This window comes from Salmo salar, chromosome 01 (assembly GCF_965601325.2).
Source record: "Salmo salar chromosome 01, fSalSal1, whole genome shotgun sequence".
Classification (NCBI taxonomy): Eukaryota; Metazoa; Chordata; class Actinopteri; order Salmoniformes; family Salmonidae; genus Salmo; species Salmo salar.
The window spans coordinates 179,733,590-179,756,598 of record NC_138291.1 but is presented as its reverse complement, the minus strand read 5'-3'; the positions used below and the strand labels follow the sequence as shown (position 1 = coordinate 179,756,598).

Sequence of the window (23,009 nt, the reverse complement as noted above, 5' to 3'; positions counted from 1 at the left end):
GTGGGCTATACTCGGCCTTGTCTTAGGACGGTAAGTTGGTGGTTGGAGACATCCCTCTAGTGGTGTGGGGGCTGTGCTTTGGCAAAGTGGGTGGGGTTATATCCTGCCTGTTTGGCCCTGTCCGGGGGTATCATCGGATGGGGCCACAGTGTCTTCTGATCCCTCCTGTCTCAGCCTCCAGTATTTATGCTGCAGTAGTTTATGTGTCAGGGGGCTAGGGTCAGTCTGTTACATCTGGAGTATTTCTCTTGTCTTATCCGGTGTCCTGTGTGTATTTAAATATGCTCTCTCTAATTCTCTCTTTCTCGCTTTCTGTCTTTCTCTCGGAGGACCTGAGCCCTAGGACCATGCCTCAGGACTACCTGGTATGATGACTCCTTGCTGTCCCCAGTCCACCTGGCCGTGCTGCTGCTCCAGTTTCAACTGTTCTGCCTGCGGCTATGGAACCCTGACCTGTTCACCGGACGTGCTTGTTGCACCCTCGACAACTACTATGATTATTATTATTTGACCATGCTGGTCATTTATGAACATTTTAACATTTTAACATCTTGACCATGTTCTGTTATAATATCCACCCTGCACAGCCAGAAGAGGACTGGCCACCCCTCATAGCCTGGTTCCTCTCTAGGTTTCTTCCTAGGTTTTTGGCCTTTCTAGGGAGTTTTTCCTAGGGAGTTTTTCCTAGCCACCGTGCTTCTTTCACATGCTTTGCTTGCTGTTTGGGGTTTTAGGCTGGGTTTCTGTACAGCACTTTGAGAATATCAGCTGATGTACTTTGATTTGATTTATTACAGCAAAGATTAAAAACAGACAAATTTGTGAAATTGTTTATCCAACATGTAGTTGGGTGACACTTGATGCTCACGGAGTCAGTAGGCTATTAAACAAACACTCAAAACAGGCAACAGAAGCAGGATCTGTCTTATTTCTGTAGAGAGTACGGAGAAAAAAAGAATACGGGGAAGAAAAAAATGTATGAAATGTATGCATTCACTACTGTAAGTCGCTCTGGATAAGAGCGTCTGCTAAATGACTCAAATGTAATATAAAATGAGATATATGGATGATTTATAAAGCCAGGCACATTTAACAGTTAGGTTATTGATTATAGACCTAATTAAGCTGGGGTTTCCTCTCTCCTGACGGCAAGCGCCGTTTTCTCGTCTCCTAACTCCGCTGCTGCCTCCACCGCATTGTTCTCAACACCAATATGCTGGTTAACTTAGCTATTATGCACATAACAACATGTTCTAGGACCATTATCCAACGTGGGAGAAAGTGCATTTGTTATAAAAAAAAAAAGTATTATTTTATTTGTGTTGCACCAAAGTTGTTAATAGTAGCCAATAATAGCATATTGAGAGAGTTAGATACTAAGCTAAATACTGTCGGTAGAGGTGCTATCTTTATCAGCATCATAAAAACTGATAGTATTTCAACCACATAAAATATACATCCAAGCCGAATTGAAATCTTATCAGAAACATGCTGGGTAGTTTTAATAGCTTTTTTCCCCCCTTTACAACCGGTCAAACTGACGTCATTCGGAAAGTTTGCACAGAAAATCTTTCCTGTTTTTTTTTTTTTTCGTTTTTTTTTTTTCGTTTTTCTTTTTCTCCCCGGACCCTAAACGTCTTTGTTCCGTGAAAGAAACAGAGAGAACTCTACTGTTGTCAACTACATTAATGCATTCATTCTATCTATTTTAATATGACATAATTCTGGTGAGCAAAGGTTTATTTAGTCTTCTAGAAGAAAAGAAGAGAAGCTCCATGTATCTAATCACAGACAAGTTGACTAACAAATAGCCTGCCATGTCGGAATTTATAAACATATCTAAATCAGGCCAAAGAAATCCTGCACCCCCTGTCCAAAAACTGTTCCATCATCTCATCATCATCATCATCATCATCATCATCATCATCATCGCCTACAGCACATTTTCTATTTGCGTGTTTGGGTCAGTTGTGGGCCTCAGATTTTCACTTTATCACATTTAGCCGGGCAGTTGCGGATGGGTCAATATGAATTGTGGGCGGATGCGAGTGTACAAACAGCAGACCAGCACACCATTACTCAGTGGTGTAAAGTACTTACGTAAAAATACTTTAAAGTACTACTTAAGTAATTTTTTGGGGGGAGGGGGTAACTGTACTTTACTTTAGTATTTATATTTTTGAAAACTTTTACTCCACTACATTTTCCCTGATACCCAAAATTATTATTTTACATTCTGAATGCTTAGCAGGACAGGAACATTTTCCAATTCACACACTTCCCTGGTCATCCCTACTGCCTCTGATCCCTACTGCCTCTAATCCTCGTGGACTCACTAAACACAAATGCTTCGTTTTTAAATTATGTCTGAGTGTTGGAGTGTGCCCCTGGTTATCCGTAAGTAAATAAAAATAAAAAAATAAAATCATGCTGTCTGGTTTGCTTAATATAAGGAATTTGAAATGATTTATACTTCTACTTTTGATCCTTACATGTAGTAGTATTTAAAACCAAATACTTTTATACTTTTACTCAAGTAGTATTTTACTGGGTGACTTTCACTTTTACTTGAGTCATTTTCTATGAAGGTATCTTTACTTTTACTCAAGTATGACAATTAGGTACTTTTTCCACCGCTGTCACTACTGCAGACAACAGTGATAACTACCTCACTGAGATGAAGCTACAATAGGCTGGTCTATAGGCTGGTCTATAGGCTGGTCTATAGGCTGGTCTATAGGCTGGTCCATAGGCTGGTCCATAGGCTGGTCCATAGGCTGGTCCATAGGCTGGTCCATAGGCTGGTCCATAGGCTGGTCCATAGGCTGGTCCATAGGCTGGTCCATAGGCTGGTCCATAGGCTGGTCCATAGGCTGGTCTATAGGCTGGTCCATAGGCTGGTCCATAGGCTGGTCCATAGGCTGGTCTATAGGCTGGTCCATAGGCTGGTCCATAGGCTGGTCCATAGGCTGGTCTATAGGCTGGTCCATAGGCTGTGGTCTCTGTGGGTTGTGGATGACTACCCCTGGTTGCTGTGCGCACAAGCATGACACCCTGCTCTCCTCTGACATAACCTCTGTATAGGTGTGTGTGTGTGTGTGTGTGTGTGTGTGTGTGTGTGTGTGTGTGTGTGTGTGTGTGTGTGTGTGTGTGTGTGTGTGTGTGTGTGTATGTGTATGTGTGTGTGTGTGTGTGTGTGTGTGTGTGTGTGTGTGTGTGTGTGTGTGTGTGTGTGGTGTGTGTGTGTGTGTGTGTGTGTGTGTGTGTTCCACCCCAATAGTGGAACATCTGAAACCCTACAGTACCTCTTTAAAAGAGCATCTTAAATAAATAACAACTGTACTTGTCTTGTCCTACTACCACTGACTTCGCTGGTAAATACTCTTAAGAGAAAATGTAGACAGCTGAAAAAACAACACATCACAATCCTCTCTTAAGATCAATGCAATAATTGTAAATCGCTCTGAATAAAAGCCTCTGCTAAATGACTCAAATGTAAATGTAAAATTCATGTCCGGGCAGGGTTTGTCTGCTTGAATGATCAGTTTACCCAGCAACCCCTCTCGATTGCAGTGCGGGGTTCGGGGGAGGGTTAAGTGTTCATGTTGATTGTATGGGTCTATGGGTCACAGGTATGGCTGTTAGTCATTTGGAGCACCCGAGTGGCACAGCAATCTAAGGAACTGCATCTCAGTGCAAGAGGCGTCACGACAGTCCCTGGTTTGATTCCAAGCTGTATCACATCCGGCCGTGATTGGGAGTCCCATAAGGCGGCGCACAATTGGCCCAGCGTCGTCCAGGTTCGGTCAAGGTAGGCCGTCGTTGTAAATAAGATATTTGTTCTTAACTGACTTTACAAGTTAAATAAAAGGTTAAATAAATAAAATAGCACTGTAATGTTTGAACCAAGAAAGACTCCCTCCCAGCACACAAAGTATGTCCACCAACTAACTTGTTTTTTTTTTTTTATTCCATCAGAAGTTGTCCTGATACAGCAGGTCTGGCTGATAGTACAGTCGTACAGAACACTCTTCTTCTTCTCCGTCTAGTTCAGTTGGTTGAGGAGCCACAGACAGAGAACCAATCAGCCTGTTGTCAGTCAGTACTATAGAGCCAACCCTCTTGTCTGCAATGGTTCCTCAGAACACCCCCCCACCCCACCCCTGAGAACCCCCCCACCCCCACCCCTGAGAACCCCCCCACCCCCACCCCTGAGAACCCCCCCACCCCTGAGAACCCCGCCCCACCCCCACCCCTGAGAACCCCCCCACCCCCACCCCTGAGAACCCCCCCACCCCCACCCCTGAGAACCCCCCCACCCCCACCCCTGAGAACCCCCCCCACCCCCACCCCTGAGAACCCCCCCACCCCCACCCCTGAGAACCCCCCCACCCCTGAGAACCCCCCCCCACCCCACCCCTGAGAACACCCCCCCCCACCCCCACCCCTGAGAACCCCCCCACCCCTGAGAACCCCCCCACCCCTGAGAACCCCCCCCACCCCCACCCCTGAGAACCCCCCCACCCCCACCCCTGAGAACCCCCCCACCCCTGAGAACCCCGCCCCACCCCCACCCCTGAGAACCCCCCCACCCCCACCCCTGAGAACCCCGCCCCACCCCCACCCCTGAGAACCCCCCCCCCCCCCCCTCCTCCAGATGTTTCACAATTGTTTTGTACGACTGTTCCTGCTATAGAGCCAGGCCTGCTGTCAGCACACTATGAAAGGGTTCAGGGTTCAGACCAGAACAGTACAAGGTGTGTCTGTTAGGGTAGGGCAGGTTGGCTGTCTCACTGTGGTGGCCCTTGGCCAAGGCATGCCCCGCCATGTTCTCCTTCTCCATGCTAGCTTTGCGTGTGTGTACGAGTATGTGTGTGTGTGTCCTGTTCTGCTGGGTGGGACAGCACGCGGTCTGACAGAGGTAGGCCTTTCTAGGCCTTTCTAGCTGCAGAAGTTCTCGATTGCAAAATACCAAATAAATCGATCACTTTGAATAGCCACCCTTTCACCTCTCCCCTTTCTACTCAATTCAATTTACATTTAAATTGAAGGGCTTTATTGTGATGGGAAACATATGTTAACATTGCCAAAGCAAGTGAAGTAGATTATTTAAAAAAAAAGTGAAATAAACAATTAAAATGACCAAAATCACAAACGTTCAAAAAGAATAAAGACATTTCAAATGTCATATGATGTGTAAATAGTTAAAGTACAAAGGGGAAAATAAATAAACATAAATATGGGTTGTATTTACAATGGTGTTTGTTCTTCACTGGTTGCTCTTTCTTGTGGCAACAGGTCACAAATCTTGCTGCTGTGATGGCACACTGTGGTATTTCACCCAGTAGATATGGGAGATTATCAAAATCGGGTTAATTTTCAAATTCTTTGTGGGTCTGTGTAATCTGAGGGAAATATGTGTCTCTAATATGGTCATACATTTAGCAGGAGGTTAGGAAGTGCAGCTCAGTTTCCACCTCATTTTGTGGGCAGTGTTGCACATAGCCTGTCTTCTCTTGAGAGCCAGGTCTGCCTACAGCGGCCTTTCTCAATAGCAAGGCAATGCTCACTGAGTCTGTACATAGTCAAAGCTTTCCTTAAGTTTGGGTCAGTCACAGTGGTCAGGTATTCTGCCACTGTGTACTCTCTGTTTAGGGAAAAATAGCATTCTAGTTTCTCTGTTTTTTGTGTCAAGTAATTATCTTTTTGTTTTCTCATGATTTGGTTGGGTCTAATTGTGTTTCTGTCCTGGGGCTCTGTGGGGTCTGTTTGTGTTTGTGAACAGAGCCCCAGGACCAGCTTGCTTAAGGGACTCTTCTCCAGGTTCATCTCTCTGTAGGTGATGGCTTTGTTATGGAAGGTTTAGGAATTGCTTCCTTTTAGGTGGTTGTAGAATTTAACGTCTCTTTCCTGGATTTTGATCATTAGCGAGTATCGGCATTAATTCTGCTCTGCATGCATTATTTGGTGTTTGTCCCATTTGGTGAATTCTTGGTTGGTGAGCAGACCCCAGACCTCACAACCATAAATGGCAGTGGGTTCTATAACTGATTCAAGTATTTTTAGCCAGATCCTAATTGGTATGTCGAATTTGATGTTCCTTTTGATGGCATAGAAGGCCCTGCTTGCCTTGTCTCTCAGATCGTTCACAGCTTTGTGGAAGTTACCTGTGGAGCTGATGTTTAGGCCGAGGAATGTATCGTTTTTTGTGTGCTCTAGGGCAACGGTGTCTAGATGGAATTTGTATTCGTGGTCCTGGGAACTGGAATTTTTTTGGAACACCATTATTTTTGTCTTACTGAGATTTACTGCCAGGGCCCAGGTCTGACATAATCTGTGCAGAAGATCTAGGTGGTGCTGTAGGCCCTCCTTGGTTAGGGACGGAAGCACCAGATTGGATCAGCAAACAGTAGACATTTAACTTCAGATTCCAGTCTCACCTCTCCCCTCTCTACTCTCCCGTCTGCGTCACAAACCCATCCCAGCATTTGAACCTGAAACCTACTTCCTCTTTTTCAAGAGCAACAAAAAAATATATAGATTTTCTGTGGAGAAGCAGCACAGCTGATGTCTCTTCTTATGACTGATCACTTATTACACTGGTAATAAACTTTTACACAACACAGGCCCATCTGGGTCAGCGTAGTGCACTATGTAGGGTATAGGGTGACATTTTGGATGCATAATCCATAATCCATCATAAAAGAGTCAGATACACGAAACAGTCGCCAACAACTCTGCACCAGCTCTTATCTGTCCATCGATTCAGTAAACGATTCCAGGGTGTAGATAGACCCTTTAGCTTGCCCCTCATAGCTTACCCCTCATAGCTTACCCCTCATAGCTTGCCCCTCATAGCTTGCCCCTCATAGCTTGCCCCTCATAGCTTACCCCTCATAGCTTGCCCCTCATAGCTTGCCCCTCATAGCTTGCCCCTCATAGCTTGCCCCTCATAGCTTGCCCCTCATAGCTTACCCCTCATAGCTTACCCCTCATAGCTTACCCCTCATAGCTTGCCCCTCATAGCTTACCCCTCATAGCTTACCCCTCATAGCTTACCCCTCATAGCTTGCCCCTCATAGCTTGCCCCTCATAGCTTACCCCTCATAGCTTGCCCCTCATAGCTTACCCCTCTAGCTTGCCCCTCATAGCTTGCCCCTCATAGCTTACCCCTCATAGCTTGCCCCTCATAGCTTGCCCCTCATAGCTTGCCCCTCATAGCTTGCCCCTCATAGCTTACCCCTCATAGCTTACCCCTCATAGCTTACCCCTCATAGCTTGCCCCTCATAGCTTACCCCTCATAGCTTACCCCTCATAGCTTACCCCTCATAGCTTACCCCTCATAGCTTGCCCCTCATAGCTTGCCCCTCATAGCTTACCCCTCATAGCTTGCCCCTCATAGCTTGCCCCTCATAGCTTGCCCCTCATAGCTTGCCCCTCATAGCTTACCCCTCATAGCTTGCCCCTCATAGCTTACCCCTCATAGCTTACCCCTCATAGCTTGCCCCTCATAGCTTACCCCTCATAGCTTACCCCTCATAGCTTGCCCCTCATAGCTTACCCCTCATAGCTTGCCCCTCATAGCTTGCCCCTCATAGCTTGTCCCTCATAGCTTGCCCCTCATAGCTTGCCCCTCATAGCTTACCCCTCATAGCTTGCCCCTCATAGCTTACCCCTCATAGCTTACCCCTCATAGCTTGCCCCTCATAGCTTACCCCTCATAGCTTACCCCTCATAGCTTGCCCCTCATAGCTTACCCCTCATAGCTTGCCCCTCATAGCTTACCCCTCATAGCTTACCCCTCATAGCTTGCCCCTCATAGCTTGCCCCTCATAGCTTACCCCTCATAGCTTGCCCCTCATAGCTTGCCCCTCATAGCTTGCCCCTCATAGCTTGCCCCTCATAAAACGTTATCAGAACCTTGATGAGCTTGGAATGTGGAAGTTGGAAGTTGGTCTTTACGACAGTGATATCTGAAAAGCGTACAGGAAGCACGTGCCAAGCAAAAAAAAGTCACAATGACTTCCCTTTCCAAACAAGGCACTTTGGTACCTTGAAAAACTTATTAAACGAAACGTGTTTGGGACTGAGTGCTGTAACTAGGCTTCCTGCCTGTTAGTGTGTGAAGTTAGTCTCTAGTCAGTCACCTTTCATCACTAATCTCCGTCGTTCTTTCAGGAAGTTTTCAGTCTTCAGTGTTTAAGGGATGATTAACAAACAGTACGTTTAAAAAGTACCCTCAGTTTAACAATGTGTCTTTTTTGGTTGGCTAATGAGCTAAAACAGGGTCTTCCTACCTTTTAAGTTGATCTTTAACATACACTGTAAATACTTGGATGGGTATGGAACAGGGAGGAGAGAGAGAGAGAGAGAGAGAGAGAGTGAAAGACCCAGGATAACCTCTGGTCTAACACGGTAGAGAAATCACCACTAAAACCCCGACAGCTTTAAAACCATTATAGCACAGACTAAAACCACAGTACATTTTTATCTGTCTGTCTGTCAGGTAGGTAGGTAGGTTACAGTCATTCTTCCAAGACTGTAATTTCTACGATAGACGACATTGTAATCTACAGTATGTAGACTTTGCATGCTAGTCCCTCTCATTGCTTTAGATAGAGGGGTTACTGAAGGGCTGGATTTCAATCCGTATCGCTGGAAGATCCAAGTTAAAATAAAATGTCAATGTTTTTTCCGATTGAGTCGACATACGCATCGTTTACCTTGAATAAAATCTCTGCGACCACGGGAACGTTGCTATGGGTTGAATAGAGCCCTTAAAGTGGAACTGACAGCACTGTTGCAGCACAACATCTTGTAAAAACATATATATATATATATATATATATATATATATACCCCCTGTAAGAATATGACACTTTTTAAACATATTCTGATAAGCGAGCATAGGTCATGTCCAAGTATTTATAAATTCTTAAGAATGTTTGGGAATTATGTATACTAAGGTGAAAATTCTATAGCAATATAGAGTGAGAAAGCAGCAGTGCGTCTTGACAATTAATAGACACTGCAGTAAATAAAACCAAATAAAAATATCTGTGTAACGGTTGTCGTCGGGAATAGAGGACCAAAACGCAGCAGGAATGTGGATGCTCATCTTGTTATTTATTTTAAATAAAGAGAACACCAAAATAACAAAACGAAGAACGCACGAACAACAAAACAGTCTTGTCATGCTCACACAGGCAAAACAAGAAACAATCTCCCACAACACTACACCAAACAATTACCCATATATAGGACTCTCAATCAGAGGCAACGAGAAAGCACCTGCCTCCAATTGAGAGTCCAACCCCCCATTAACCTACACATAGAAATACCACAAATCAGAAAGAACATAGAAATACAAAACATAGAACATAGACCAAAACCCGGAAATAATAAATCAAACACCCTACTACATAAACCATCACCCCGAAACACATAAACCAAATACCCTCTGCCACGTCCTGACCAAACTACAATAGCAAATAATCCTTATACTGGTCAGGACGTGACAATCTGCCTCGTCCAGGACCAGAGTCTACGCAAACCGGTGCAGTATAGCCAATCAGAGCTACAGTAGGTCTATATGCAAACAAGCCATTTGCCACACAGGCCTGTCATCATTCACTTTGAACTGGACTGTCATCATTCACTATGAACTGGACTGTGTGTTTACAGGAAGTAGGGCCTGCCATCATACAGGAAGTAGGACAGTGTGTTTACAGGCAGTAGGGCCTGTCATCATTCACTATGAACTGGACTGTGTGTTTACAGGAAGTAGGGCCTGCCATCATACAGGAAGTAGGACAGTGTGTTTACAGGCAGTAGGGCCTGTCATCATTCACTATGAACTGGACTGTGTGTTTACAGTAGGACCTGTCATCATTCACTATGAACTGGACTGTGTGTTTACAGGAAGTAGGGCCTGCCATCATACAGGAAGTAGGACAGTGTGTTTACAGGCAGTAGGACCTGTCATCATTCACTATGAACTGGACTGTGTGTTTACAGGCAGTAGGACCTGTCATCATTCACTATGAACTGGACTGTGTGTTGACAGGCAGTAGGGCCTGTCATCATTCACTATGAATTGGACTGTGTGTTTACAGGCAGTAGGACCTGTCATCATTCACTATGAACTGGACAGTGTGTTTACAGGCAGTAGGACCTGTCATCATTCACTATGAACTGGACTGTGTGTTTACAGTAGGACCTGCCATCATTCACTATGAACTGGACTGTGTGTTTACGGTTGGTTGTTGGGATTACGGTTAATTGTTTAGCTAGCTAGCTCGCTACATGTCTAAACAAAAGACTTCACTATGCAAGTAACCATTTCACTGTACCGTTTACACCTTCTGTATCCTGTGCTTGTGACAAATAAACTTTGATTTTATTTGATATAGTTTGTGTTTACCAGAGACGGTATTGTGAAGACATGACCTGCACCAAAGTCAAATTAGAATATAATGTTAGGCCAACGAGACAGTGTCCATGTTCTAACATTCTCCGGTAGAATGCCCTGCTTTAATTTCGTCACACTCCCAACCCTAAGCTATTTTCTGTAATTAGCTTGACATTAACTTGTAACTAATAATCTTGTCGTGAGTTTTTATTTTCCTGTAATAATTCATACAAATTAGCTAAAGTGAAGACGTTGTCAGCTGTATGATATGGTCATTATTTAAACTGGCTAGCCAGCTAACTTAAAGCTAGAAAGAAACCAAAACATTGTTTAGAAACTTGCTTTTAGTTGCCTGGTTTGGTAGATTGACATATACTAAATTCATTTTTAACAGATGGGTTTATTGGTGTTAAAATACCACGCTGCTGTCATTTTTCTGTTTATACTCTTTCATAACGACAACAACAAGTTTAATGTCGGACGACAATAGAATAATCATTCGGTGTAGTCAAAGAAGAGCATCTCCAGTAGGTGTAGCAAAACATTCAAGAGCCATTTTCACCTTACCACCTCTTCGTCAAGCACAGATAATCATACAGCCTTTAATAAGTGTGTGGTGTGCTCTGTTATTGGTTGTAGTGTTTATATCTTATCAGTAGACAATGTCCACTGCCGTGACAGGGAGTGGTTTATCAGTTTATCAGTTTATCAACATTCAAAGCAGAATTACTCCATCCAATCGGTGACAGATTTTCATGCAAATATTCTAGAATCTGCATAAAGACAATATTCATATTTTCCCACAAGTGTGTTTCTACCAAACATACTTGTTGCAGATAAAAATCAGTGCTTAAGTTATCATGCGCCGAATAAAAATCAAAAGTTCAATGTGTTTCCGTCGTATTTTCACCTCTACCGATGGTTTTGTCACAGGCCTACTCTGGTCTTGGCAGGTGAGCTCTAGCCAACAGCTGGTAGATACAGTGCAGGAAGGCTAGTCTACATTTTTATGTTTATTTGTCAAAACATCAGTCAGTCGTCATGTCACAAGAATCAGACCCTCGATATTTATTGGAAAGGAGCATGAAGGATCACCGTGCACTTTCACCACCCATGTGAAGTTTATAAATTATTTAATCTGTAGCCTAATAAACACTGCTATAAATTGCATGGTTTCCCCGAGTCGTAGTGAGAGGATCACATGACTCCAAGTTTACTTTGATATGATGGTTATTATATCAATATTTGCACATAAAGGCATTTCCACTGCCATTTCTCGCAGAATGAATGTTACTGACACAAAAAAGATCACAAACAAATGATCTGTCTGCATTTATTAAATTATACTGAAACATATATTGTTTTTTATACGATATGACTTCACTTGCATAAAAAACGGTGGAAAGAAACATGGCTACTGAGTTACTCAATAATTAACCCATGTCAGAAAAATAAAAATGATGTGGTTTGGTAAATTAGTGTAGCGGGATTACTGACCGAGGGGGGGGGGGGGGGGGTTCACTCTCATTCAGATACCACAATAAAAACTACTAACATTTCTCTCAGCCTTATGGCAAAATGTGTAGAATTGCAGGAAATTAGCTGTAAAAATGCTCATTTTCCTCTCTGCCCCGTGGCAAAATGAGTAAAATGACATGAAATTAGCTATAAATCCTGGTAACTGAATGCAAGGAGGGGAGTTTATTTAGGCATGAGGGATCACAGCCGACTGTGAGGCATACAGATGTAGGAACTCAATTTGAGACAGTTTTCTACAGCAAGAAAATAATCCCGCAGCAACAGGAAATGTTAGTTATTATGTGGATTATAATGAATGGCCATTTTTGAAGGGGTTGCTACATTTTTCGTAAGGGAAGATCAAGTCTTAAACTTCAAAGTGGAAACTTCAGAAGCCTTTTTAAACCTAAAATACACTACACGTTTTACCTTTCCTGCATTGCAAGAAAGTTCCCCTGCAACAGGGTGATCAAATGAAGATCCTACATCTGTAGCTCAGGTGTTTCAATAAACTATTCCCCATAAATGGCAGGGCTCTGGCCTGTGCTGCTGTGGAGCTACATGACATGTGAGTGGCAGGTAGCCTAGCGGTTAGAGCGTTGGGCCAGTAACTGTAAAGGTTGCTAGATCAAATCCCCCAGCTGACAAGATAAAAAAATCTCTCCTTCTGCCCCTGAACAAGGCATTTAACCTACTGTTCCCCGGTATGCCGTCTTTGTAAATAAGAATGTATTCTTAACTGACTTGCCAAGTTAAATAAAACAGTGTGAACCATAGCTAGGTATATCTGGCTGGGCTCTAGCCTGTGCCATACAGAAGCTAGCTAGGTGTATCTGGCTGGGCTCTAGCCTGTTCCATATAGAAGCTAGCTGGGTATATCTGGCTGGGCTCTAGCCTGTTCCATACAGAAGCTGGCTAGGTATATCTGGCTGGGCTCTAGCCTGTGCCATACAGAAGCTGGGTAGGTGTATCTGGCTGGGCTCTAGCCTGTTCCATACAGAAGCTAGCTAGGTGTATCTGGCTGGGCTCTAGCCTGTGCCATACAGAAGCTAAGGTAATCTAACTCTGCAGGCTAACCACTCCCTGTCACAGCAGTGGACATTGTCTACTGATAAGATATAAACACTACAACCAATAACAGAGCACACCACACACTTATTAAAGGCTGTGTGATTATCTGTGCTTGACGAAGAGGCGGTAAGGTGTATATGATATCTGTGATGTTTAAAAACATTGGCAATGACATAGTGTCAAACACAGTTCAAATCTGAACCCAACAATCGGATGGAGAATCCAAACTCCCTTTATGGGAAACAATCTGTCAAATCAAATCTGAGGCCTTTGTTTGTTGACTCCATATGTAAGGCTTTGAACAGCTGCTGCTTGTCGTAGGAATGAGCGGACCAAAGTGCAGCGTGTGTGTCGTTCCACATTTTATTTATACTGTGAAACTATGCAATACATAAATAAACTGAATGACAAAAAAACAACAAACCGTGACGCAGAGGTGAAACATACACTGACTCAAAAACAATCTCCCACAAACCCAGGTGGGACAAACACCAACTTAAATATGACCTCCAATTAGAGACAACGATGACCAGCTGCCTCTAATTGGAGATCATCTCAAACAAAGCCCAACATAGAAATACAAAAACTAGAACAACCCAACATAGAAATACAAAACTAGAACATAACAACATAGAAAAAACGAAACTAGAAAACCCCCCCTGTCACGCCCTGACCTACTCTACCATAGAAAATAACAGCTTACTATGGTCAGGACGTGACACTGCTAATAGTTTGGAAAATTCTGTACTGACTTTTTTTATTACGGGCCATTTAATTGTACATTATCTTGTCAGTTAAACACTAAGCTAACAAGTAAACAAAAGGGTCAGAGATTTTAGAAGAGCGAAGAGGCTATGCCCTAACAAGTGCAGACACATGTTTACAAAGCTGAGAGCTATACAGTCAATTAGTTCCATGTTCAGGATTGTCTCTATTTTCTTAAAGTCTTTAAGGATCTACGAGAGTCTGATGAAAGATGGCCTCGTCTGGTATGTGGGCTTGGCGTTTGATGACACGGCGTAAACACACAGATAATCACATAGGCAGAGTCTAGACTCTCTAGAGACGGACATATCCTGTGTTTTTTAGTCCTTGAAGACGTTGCCAGGTCTCAGGTCCATACAGGGTTGAGCACTAGGGATGGGCAAGCTCACCCACTTCCTCTCCCATCCTCCATTGCTCCACTCAAACTTCAACTCAGAAAAACTGTCGGTGTTACCCCACCAACCTGAGGTTTCTCGGGGTACACACTCGTATAACTGGAATAGCAACACTACCACCAAACCCCCCCACCCACCCACCCACCCAAACCCAGCTTCATCAGTCATAAACAGCTGGAGGGACGTCAACTTCTTTCAGATTCCAAAGGAACTGAAGAACACAAACAGCTGAAGATGATAGACTCCAATAGAACAAACACATTTCTCTTTTCCAACTATTCAAATACTAGAGAGAGATGCTTGATGAGTTGTCTGCATCGTTATTACCAACACGTTGCAATGACATCTGTGAAACAGGTTCTCGAAGTGAGTAAAACCTACAGTATGTACAAAGTGTAACAGCCAAACTCAAAACCATCCACTTGTCTATGGCCAGAAGCAAGAAAAGTAGCCCAAGTCTGGCAGAGTTGGAGATCTTTAGTAAAGGCCCTATGTTCCTCCAAGTAGAGCTCTGTACGGGCATGAATTTTAAGCCCTACCCATGCCCGCGATGTTCGGGCCCTACCCTACCCAGGACCGATTGCTTCTGCCAGGCCCTGCCCAAACCCGAAATCAGAAATAACTTCCTCCTTTAGTATCCGTTAGTTGCTTGTCTATCTGTCCCTCGCTCCCTGCGCTGCATGCGCTCTGTGCATGACTCTGCTTGTATGAATATCCATAGCAACGACTCTGCTTGCTGTTCCGCTCAACGACGAGACAGAGAACAGTTAGCTGAAAAACGAGCTACCTTTCATCACTCTAAACTCTGTCAAAACTCAAGACACGTTATTATTTTAGGTAGAATAATCTCTCCTGTGGACTCGGACAATGTTCTGGTCTTATATTTGGCGAGGTTGAAGCACTTATTACACCATGATATGTACTGTGCAGCAGAGCACAAGCAAACGGGCTCAGCTTCAAAATGTTAATGATCAATTCAGTGATACCCAAGCCCTACCCGTACCCTAGTTATTGATGAATAAACAGGCTCTAACCGGCCCTAACCTGATGTATAATGTCGTGGCCCATCGGGCTCGGGTTGGGGAGCAGAGCTCTACCTCCAGGAACCAAGAGGCTTAAGGGCCCTATGTTCCTCCAGAAACCAAGAGGATTAAGGGCCCTATGTTCCTCAAGAAACCAAGAGGATTAAGGGCCCTATGTTCCTCCAGAAACCAAGAGGATTAAGGGCCCTATGTTCCTCAAGAAACAAAGAGGATTAAGGGCCCTATGTTCCTCCAGAAACCAAGAGGATTAAGGGCCCTATCTTCCTCAAGAAACAAAGAGGATTAAGGGCCCTATGTTCCTCCAGAAACCAAGAGGATTAAGGGCCCTATGTTCCTCAAGAAACAAAGAGGATTAAGGGCCCTATGTTCCTCAAGAAACAAAGAGGATTAAGGGCCCTATGTTCCTCCATGAACCAAGAGGATTAAGGGCCCTATGTTCCTCCATGAACCAAGAGGATTAAGGGCCCGATGTTCCTCCAGGAACCAAGACGATTAAGGGCCCTATGTTCCTCCATGAACCAAGAGGCTTAAGGGCCCTATGTTCCTCCAGGAACCAAGAGGATTAAGGGCCCTAAAAGAGTAAAGTAGTATGTGCAAATCAACAACAGCAGGAAGTGTGGTTCAATCTAGCTACCCTCTTACCCTGCATCAGAGTTAGATAGAGAAGGTGACTGATGACAATCCAACACTAAAACAAAACGAAGACTAAAGTCTACATCCCAAATGGCATCCTATTCCCTATGTAGTGCACTACTTTTGACCAGGACCCATAAGGTTCTGGTCAAAAGTAGTTCACTATATAGGGAACAGGATGCCATTTGAGACTCAACCTACATCCCTAATGAATTCTGAGGCTAGATACGCCATGAGGTGACAACACAGTGTGGCGGTTGGACGTTTAGTTTCATATTCAGTATCTGACAGAGAGATGGGCAAGTCTATGCAAGACTATTAGTTGATAAAAGATAAGATAGTAACAGCCCAAAACAAACTCCTGTGTAAACAATCTCACACTTAAAGAATGATTTAACACGCACGATTCCCTATTATGTAACTGCACATTCTATATCAGAATTCCGTCCAATGTCCACCTACACATCATCTAGCTACACCACTGATGAATACGTATGGTCCGTGATTGAATTCCTGCTGGGAGTGTAATCTAAAAAATATCCCTGACATCACAGATAACGACATTAAGGAGGATGGACCGGTCCCACGTTAAACAACGTACAATTTATAAAGGTAATAGATAGCATACATTAAGGCTTCATAAGCACTACATTAAAGCTTCACAAATCACTTATAAGCGTATGTCATACTCTATAAATGGTGCATCAACATACATAGTGCTTTATGTCACATTTTTGCAGTTCATCCTCCATGTATGGATAGGTCTTCGACGTGGACTAACTGGATCTGACTGAAACTAACATTATTATTCAGCTATGTCCTTCTAGGGTCCAGTGTGTTTTGCTTATTCCTATTCCTATTCCTATTCTAAAGTAACGCTGACATACAGTACCAGCCCAGGAGACACCCTTATTCTCTACACACCAGCCCAGCTGACACCCTCATTCTCTACATACCAACCCAGCTGACACCTTTATTCTCTACATACCAGCCCAGCTGACACCCTCATTCTCTACATACCAGCCCAGCTGACACCCTTATTCTCTACATACCAACCCAGCTGACACCTTTATTCTCTACATACCAGCCCAGCTGACACCCTTATTCTCTACATACCAGCCCAGCAGACACCCTTATTCTCTACATACCAACCCAGCTGACACCTTTATTCTCTACATACCAGCCCAGCTGACACCCTCATTCTCTACATACCAGCCCAGCTGACACCCTTATTCTCTACATACCAACCCAGCTGACACCTTTATTCTCTACATACCAGCCCAGCTGACACCCTCATTCTCTACATACCAACCCAGCTGACACCCTTATTCTCTACATACCAGCCCAGCAGACACCCTTATTCTCTACATACCAACCCAGCTGACACCTTTATTCTCTACATACCAGCCCAGCAGACACCCTTATTCTCTACATACCAACCCAGCTGACACCCTTATTCTCTACATACCAGCCCAGCAGACACCCTTATTCTCTACATACCAACCCAGCTGACACCTTTATTCTCTACATACCAGCCCAGCTGACACCCTCATTCTCTACATACCAGCCCAGCTGACACCCTTATTCTCTACATACCAACCCAGCTGACACCCTTATTCTCTACATACCAGCCCAGCTGACACCCTTATTCTCTACATACCAACCCAGCAGACACCCTTATTCTCTACATACCAACCCAGCTGACACCCTTATTCTCTACATACCAGCCCAGCTGACACCTTTATTCTCTACATACCAACCCAGCTGACACCCTTATTCTCTACATACCAGCCCAGCAGACACCCTTATTCTCTACATACCAACCCAGCTGACACCCTTATTCTCTACATACCAGCCCAGCAGACACCCTTATTCTCTACATACCAACCCAGCTGACACCTTTATTCTCTACATACCAGCCCAGCTGACACCCTCATTCTCTACATACCAGCCCAGCTGACACCCTTATTCTCTACATACCAACCCAGCTGACACCCTTATTCTCTACATACCAGCCCAGCTGACACCCTTATTCTCTACATACCAACCCAGCTGACACCCTTATTCTCTACATACCAACCCAGCAGACACCCTTATTCTCTACATACCAGCCCAGCTGACACCCTTATTCTCTACATACCAACCCAGCAGACACCCTTATTCTCTACATACCAACCCAGCTGACACCCTTATTCTCTACATACCAACCCAGCTGACACCCTTATTCTCTACATACTTACAGTACATCTTTCCCACTTTAGTCTCTCTGTCCTCTTATGGTCACTGTGGTTGACTAGTATTTAAAAAATTTAAAAAAAAACCTGACAAGTAGCTTCAAATGCGATTTAGATACCATAACTGAAACTGCCGAAAATAGTTTTTATTCAATGAATTGTGTTCCCCCCTGCACGAGGGTGAAAGTATTGCACTATATAGCCTAGAGCTGTGGCTCAGTTGGTAGAGCATGGTGTTTGCAACGCCAGGGTTGTGGGTTTGATTCCCATGGGGGGCCAGTACAAATGTTTTTTTTTTTTTTAAATGCATGAAATGAAATGTATGCATATGAACAGCATATGAACAGTTAGCTGTCTGTTAGCATATGAACAGTTAGCTGTCTGTTGGCATATGAACAGTTAGCTGTCTGTTGGCATATGAACAGTTAGCTGTCTGTTAGCATATGAACAGTTAGCTGTCTGTTCCTTTGTGTCACCCGACACAAAATGAATGTTTGCATTTCTAGAGGAAGTAATGGAGGAAGTGTTCAGGGGGTGAGCTGAGATAATTGTATCTGTACATTACAACACACCACTTCCATTACTATTTGACAGTGAATGTAAACTTAAATCATTTACATTTACGTCATTTAGCAGACACTCTTATCCAGAGCGACTTACAAATCGGTGCATTCACCTTATGATATCCATGTGGAACAACCACTTTACAATAGTACATCTATATCTTTTTTTCTTCTTTTTTTTGGGAGGGGTAGAAGGATTACTTTATCCTATCCCAGGTATTCCTTAAAGAGGTGGGGTTTCAGGTGTTGACCTAAATATGGAAATCCTCTGAACAAGGTGAGATGTACGTATGGGTTTTTATTCCTCAAATGCTAACAACAGTACACTTCATATGTAAAGAACTGACTGGAGAACAAAACGATCCTCCAGACCTAGTTAACCCCGGGCTTCTGTTTGGACAAAAACAACCAAAAAAAACCCCCAGTAACCTGCCAGGTGATGATGACGTGATCATGGAGGAAGTTGCAACTTCTTTCTCCCTCCTGTGTCGTGGGACCGTTTGTGTTTGCATAGTGCTAATACTTGAAATCACCTAAATCTTGATTGATTGCATAGCTCTGCTCTACAGTAATTTAGGCAGGTAGGTATCAGGGAGGGATGGGAGTCTCAGATATGTGCGTGGTTTGCTGGTAGACCTATCTCTTCCTTCCTGTGGGAATGGAATGGAGAACTATTGATGTGCTTACCAACCAGTCTTACTCAGTAACAGTCTAACGAAAACCACACATTTGCGTTGACAGATATAATCACGCTTTTGTCTTTTCACTTCTTCAGGAGTTTTCAGCCTTGACAAATAATTCTCACCATATCTCATCATTAGCGCTGAAAACAACAGCATGCTACTTTGGATTACCATAGGTTTTCCTGAAATACTGTTCATTTCTCCAAGCTGCTACTGCATGACCTGTACAGACCTACAGTAGCCTTGTCTGTATAGGCCTACAGTATCCTTGTCTGTATAGGCCTACAGTAGCCTTGTCTGTACAGGCCTACAGTAGCCTTGTCTGTATAGGCCTACAGTAGCCTTGTCTGTACAGGCCTACAGTAGCCTTGTCTGTATAGGCCTACAGTAGCCTCGTCTGTACAGGCCTACAGTAGCCTTGTCTGTATAGGCCTACAGTAGCCTTGTCTGTATAGGCCTACAGTAGCCTTGTCTGTATAGGCCTACAGTAGCCTTGTCTCTATAGGCCTACAGTAGCCTTGTCTGTACAGACCTACAGTAGCCTTGTCTGTACAGGCCTACAGTAGCCTTGTCTGTATAGGCCTACAGTAGCCTTGTCTGTACAGGCCTACAGTAGCCTTGTCTGTACAGGCCTACAGTAGCCTTGTCTGTATAGGCCTACAGTAGCCTTGTCTGTATAGGCCTACAGTAGCCTTGTCTGTATAGGCCTACAGTATCCTTGTCTGGAGCCACTTCTGTTCAATGTACTCCAACATGCTTTTACTGATACAGACTGAAAATACATTTGCTTTACAACCGCTTAATTAACTTCTCAACTAAGCAATGGCAAAAAAAACAAGGGGCCACTACATTCAAACTAATCCCTGCTACATGTTAATAATAACAGTGTATTAAAGTAGGTTATGAGGAATTAGAGAGATCCCCTGGTGGGTACAGCATTAGCAGCCACCAGAGAGAGAACGTCCCAAATCCCACCCTATTCCCTATATAGCGCACTGCTTTTGACCAGAGCCCATAGGGCCTCTGGCTCTGGTGTAAAGTAGTGTACTATAAAGGGAATATGGTGCCTTTTAAGAAACTAGTCCTATTCAAGTTTAGCTGGTCGGTGTACTCCTTCTCTTGGCTGGTTGTGTGAAAGAAAAGAATGTCCCCCCCTCATTAATCATTAGGAGAGACTCAGAACAGGCTGTTTTCTCTCCCATATAAATGCTACTCTCACCCAGTCACATTCACCCAGTCATTTTCACTGTCACTTTCACCCCGTCACTTTCACTGTCACTTTCACCCAGTCATTTTCACTGTCACATTCACCCAGTCATTTTCACTGTCACTTTCACCCCGTCACTTTCACTGTCACTTTCACCCAGTCATTTTCACTGTCACATTCACCCAGTCATTTTCACTGTCACTTTCACCCAGTCATTTTCACTGTCACTTTCACCCAGTCATTTTCACCCAGTCACTTTCACTGTCACGTTCACCCAGTCACTTTCACCCAGTCATTTTCACTGTCACTTTCACCCCGTCACTTTCACTGTCACTTTCACCCCGTCACTTTCACTTTCACCCAGTCACATTCACCCAGTCACTTTAACTGTCACTTTCACCCAGTCACTTTCACTTTCACCCAGTCACATTCACCCAGTCACTTTCACCCAGTCACTTTCACTGTCACGTTCACCCAGTCACTTTCACCCAGTCACATTCACCCAGTCACTTTAACTGTCACATTCACCCAGTCACTTTCACTTTCACCCAGTCACATTCACCCAGTCACTTTAACTGTCACTTTCACCCAGTCACATTCACTTTCACCCAGTCACATTCACCCAGTCACTTTAACTGTCACTTTCACCCAGTCACTTTCACCCAGTCACTTTCACCCAGTCACTTTCACTGTCTGTTGCAATAACTACAGGTATCCTAGATCAACAAATCTCTCATTTTCAGTTTAGCCTCTCTTTGAGCAGAACATCTCTAGCTATGTCTAGACTATACAAAGTAAAGGGTTGACATGTGTCATGACAAGAAGGTTCAATTAAAATGTCAAAACAAAAAAACGTCAACTTTTAACTCGAGCAGAATAACTTTTCCAGGCTATATCACGTTCAATAATTAAAACATAACGTTTTTTTTTTATTTTTATATCTTTCGACAGGTAACCTATATTGTCATATTGATATTGTAATGAAACAGGCAGGGAGCAGTTATAAACCCAGAGTCGTTACAATATCTTTCGACGGGTAACATATAGCCCTATATAGTGTCATACTGCATGCCCATGTGGCGTCTGACTGGGTTCTCCCTCTGATTACCTTTGTATTAGTCAAGGTATTCTGTTATCACAGAGTGCAGAGTAGTCCATATAAGAACAAACGTAAGGCCTATAATAATACTATAATAATAATAATAATAATATTATATAATAATACCCACATCTCAAAGATGCACAACACGCCATAGGATAAGGTTTATTACTTAACGCTTTGTTAAAATCTGTCACTATACATTTCAGCCAGAGTTTGATGTCTGGCATGTAAAAACTCCAAAGTGTATAGCTGGTAAAATCATATTAATTGACATAACATAATTGTAATTCTTACACGTTACACGCAACTGTATAGGATTACTTATTGATATAAGCGGGAAAGTTCAGTCCTTTATCAGTTCAAATAGACCCCAGCGATTAGAAAAATGCGCTTCTTGACTTACCTTTTCGTTTACCGTGAGAGCGCGTCCAAGTTCAGAAGTAAACGGAATCCTCGTGGTGTAGGAACGATCAGTTTGACTTGTGGGTGTTACCGGTGGAACGGTGCTGTTGCCTCAGATGAAGGCGTTAACATACCTGACGCATGCAGCACAGCTCAGCCTGTCACTCACACTGTGGTGGGTAGGTAGGTCACTGTAACTAAGGGATATTGGCCTCAATATGTCGCCGTAAAATGATTTAGCGTCACGCTAATTACCTGGAGGTATTTAGGGTAGTTGCTGTGTGGTTCTCAAGGCACCCCTTGCTATCTACAATGTTTGGAATTCCGTATTATTCTGTACATAAATCAGAAACACTATATTTAGTATGATATGTTAAGTTTCTGTTAGGTCGTGTCAATTCGAATCTGGTATCAGAACAAAATAGTCAGCACATAGTAACTTCTGATTTCTTTGTACTTTAATTAATGCAAACACATTTATGGTAAATATGATGTTCGTATATACGGGGTCGCTGTGTCACCACGCAGGGCAGACAGAGAACTGAGTTTCACATCCTTTGCTTTTCATTACTCTGACAGAGATAGTTCCCGTTCACTGCTGGCCTGTCAGAGGGAGGATGAGCGTGGTTTAAACTTACTCATCCTATCGTTGGCGTGCAGGTTGGTCCCAACCTCAAGACGCCTCCTGTTGCCGGGCGTAGTTATTATCTTTGGCAGTCGATTTATCTTGTGACTGCACAGTTCTCTAAAACCCCGACACCCCTCCGCATATACATTTCACCCATATCCTGCTGCCCATATCTTTTAACAAGCTCTTCCATATCCCTAATTTACAGCATCTGCATTCTTTCCATATGACTCAACATCCCATGAGCCCCTTCCTCTCACACAGCAGTATGCTCTTATCATATAGAGTATAAACTTAAATATTATAGCATAGCTTCTTTGTTATATTATATAGGTTATGCAAACAAATAGTTG

The 23,009-nt window shown here is 43.5% G+C and overlaps 1 protein-coding gene across 3 annotated transcripts in view; it reads right to left on the bottom strand.

The window, feature by feature from the left end:
- The window catches only part of LOC106572350 (uncharacterized), a 91,128-nt gene extending 68,950 nt beyond the window's left edge, over positions 1–22,178 (bottom strand). For all 3 annotated transcript variants that reach the window (XR_014379027.1, XR_014379026.1, XM_045694040.2), the window contains exon 1: positions 22,030–22,178. The gene's annotated coding sequence lies outside the window, so the exon portion shown is untranslated. The remainder of the gene's footprint in view (positions 1–22,029) is intronic.
- Positions 22,179–23,009: the final 831 nt, after the last annotated feature.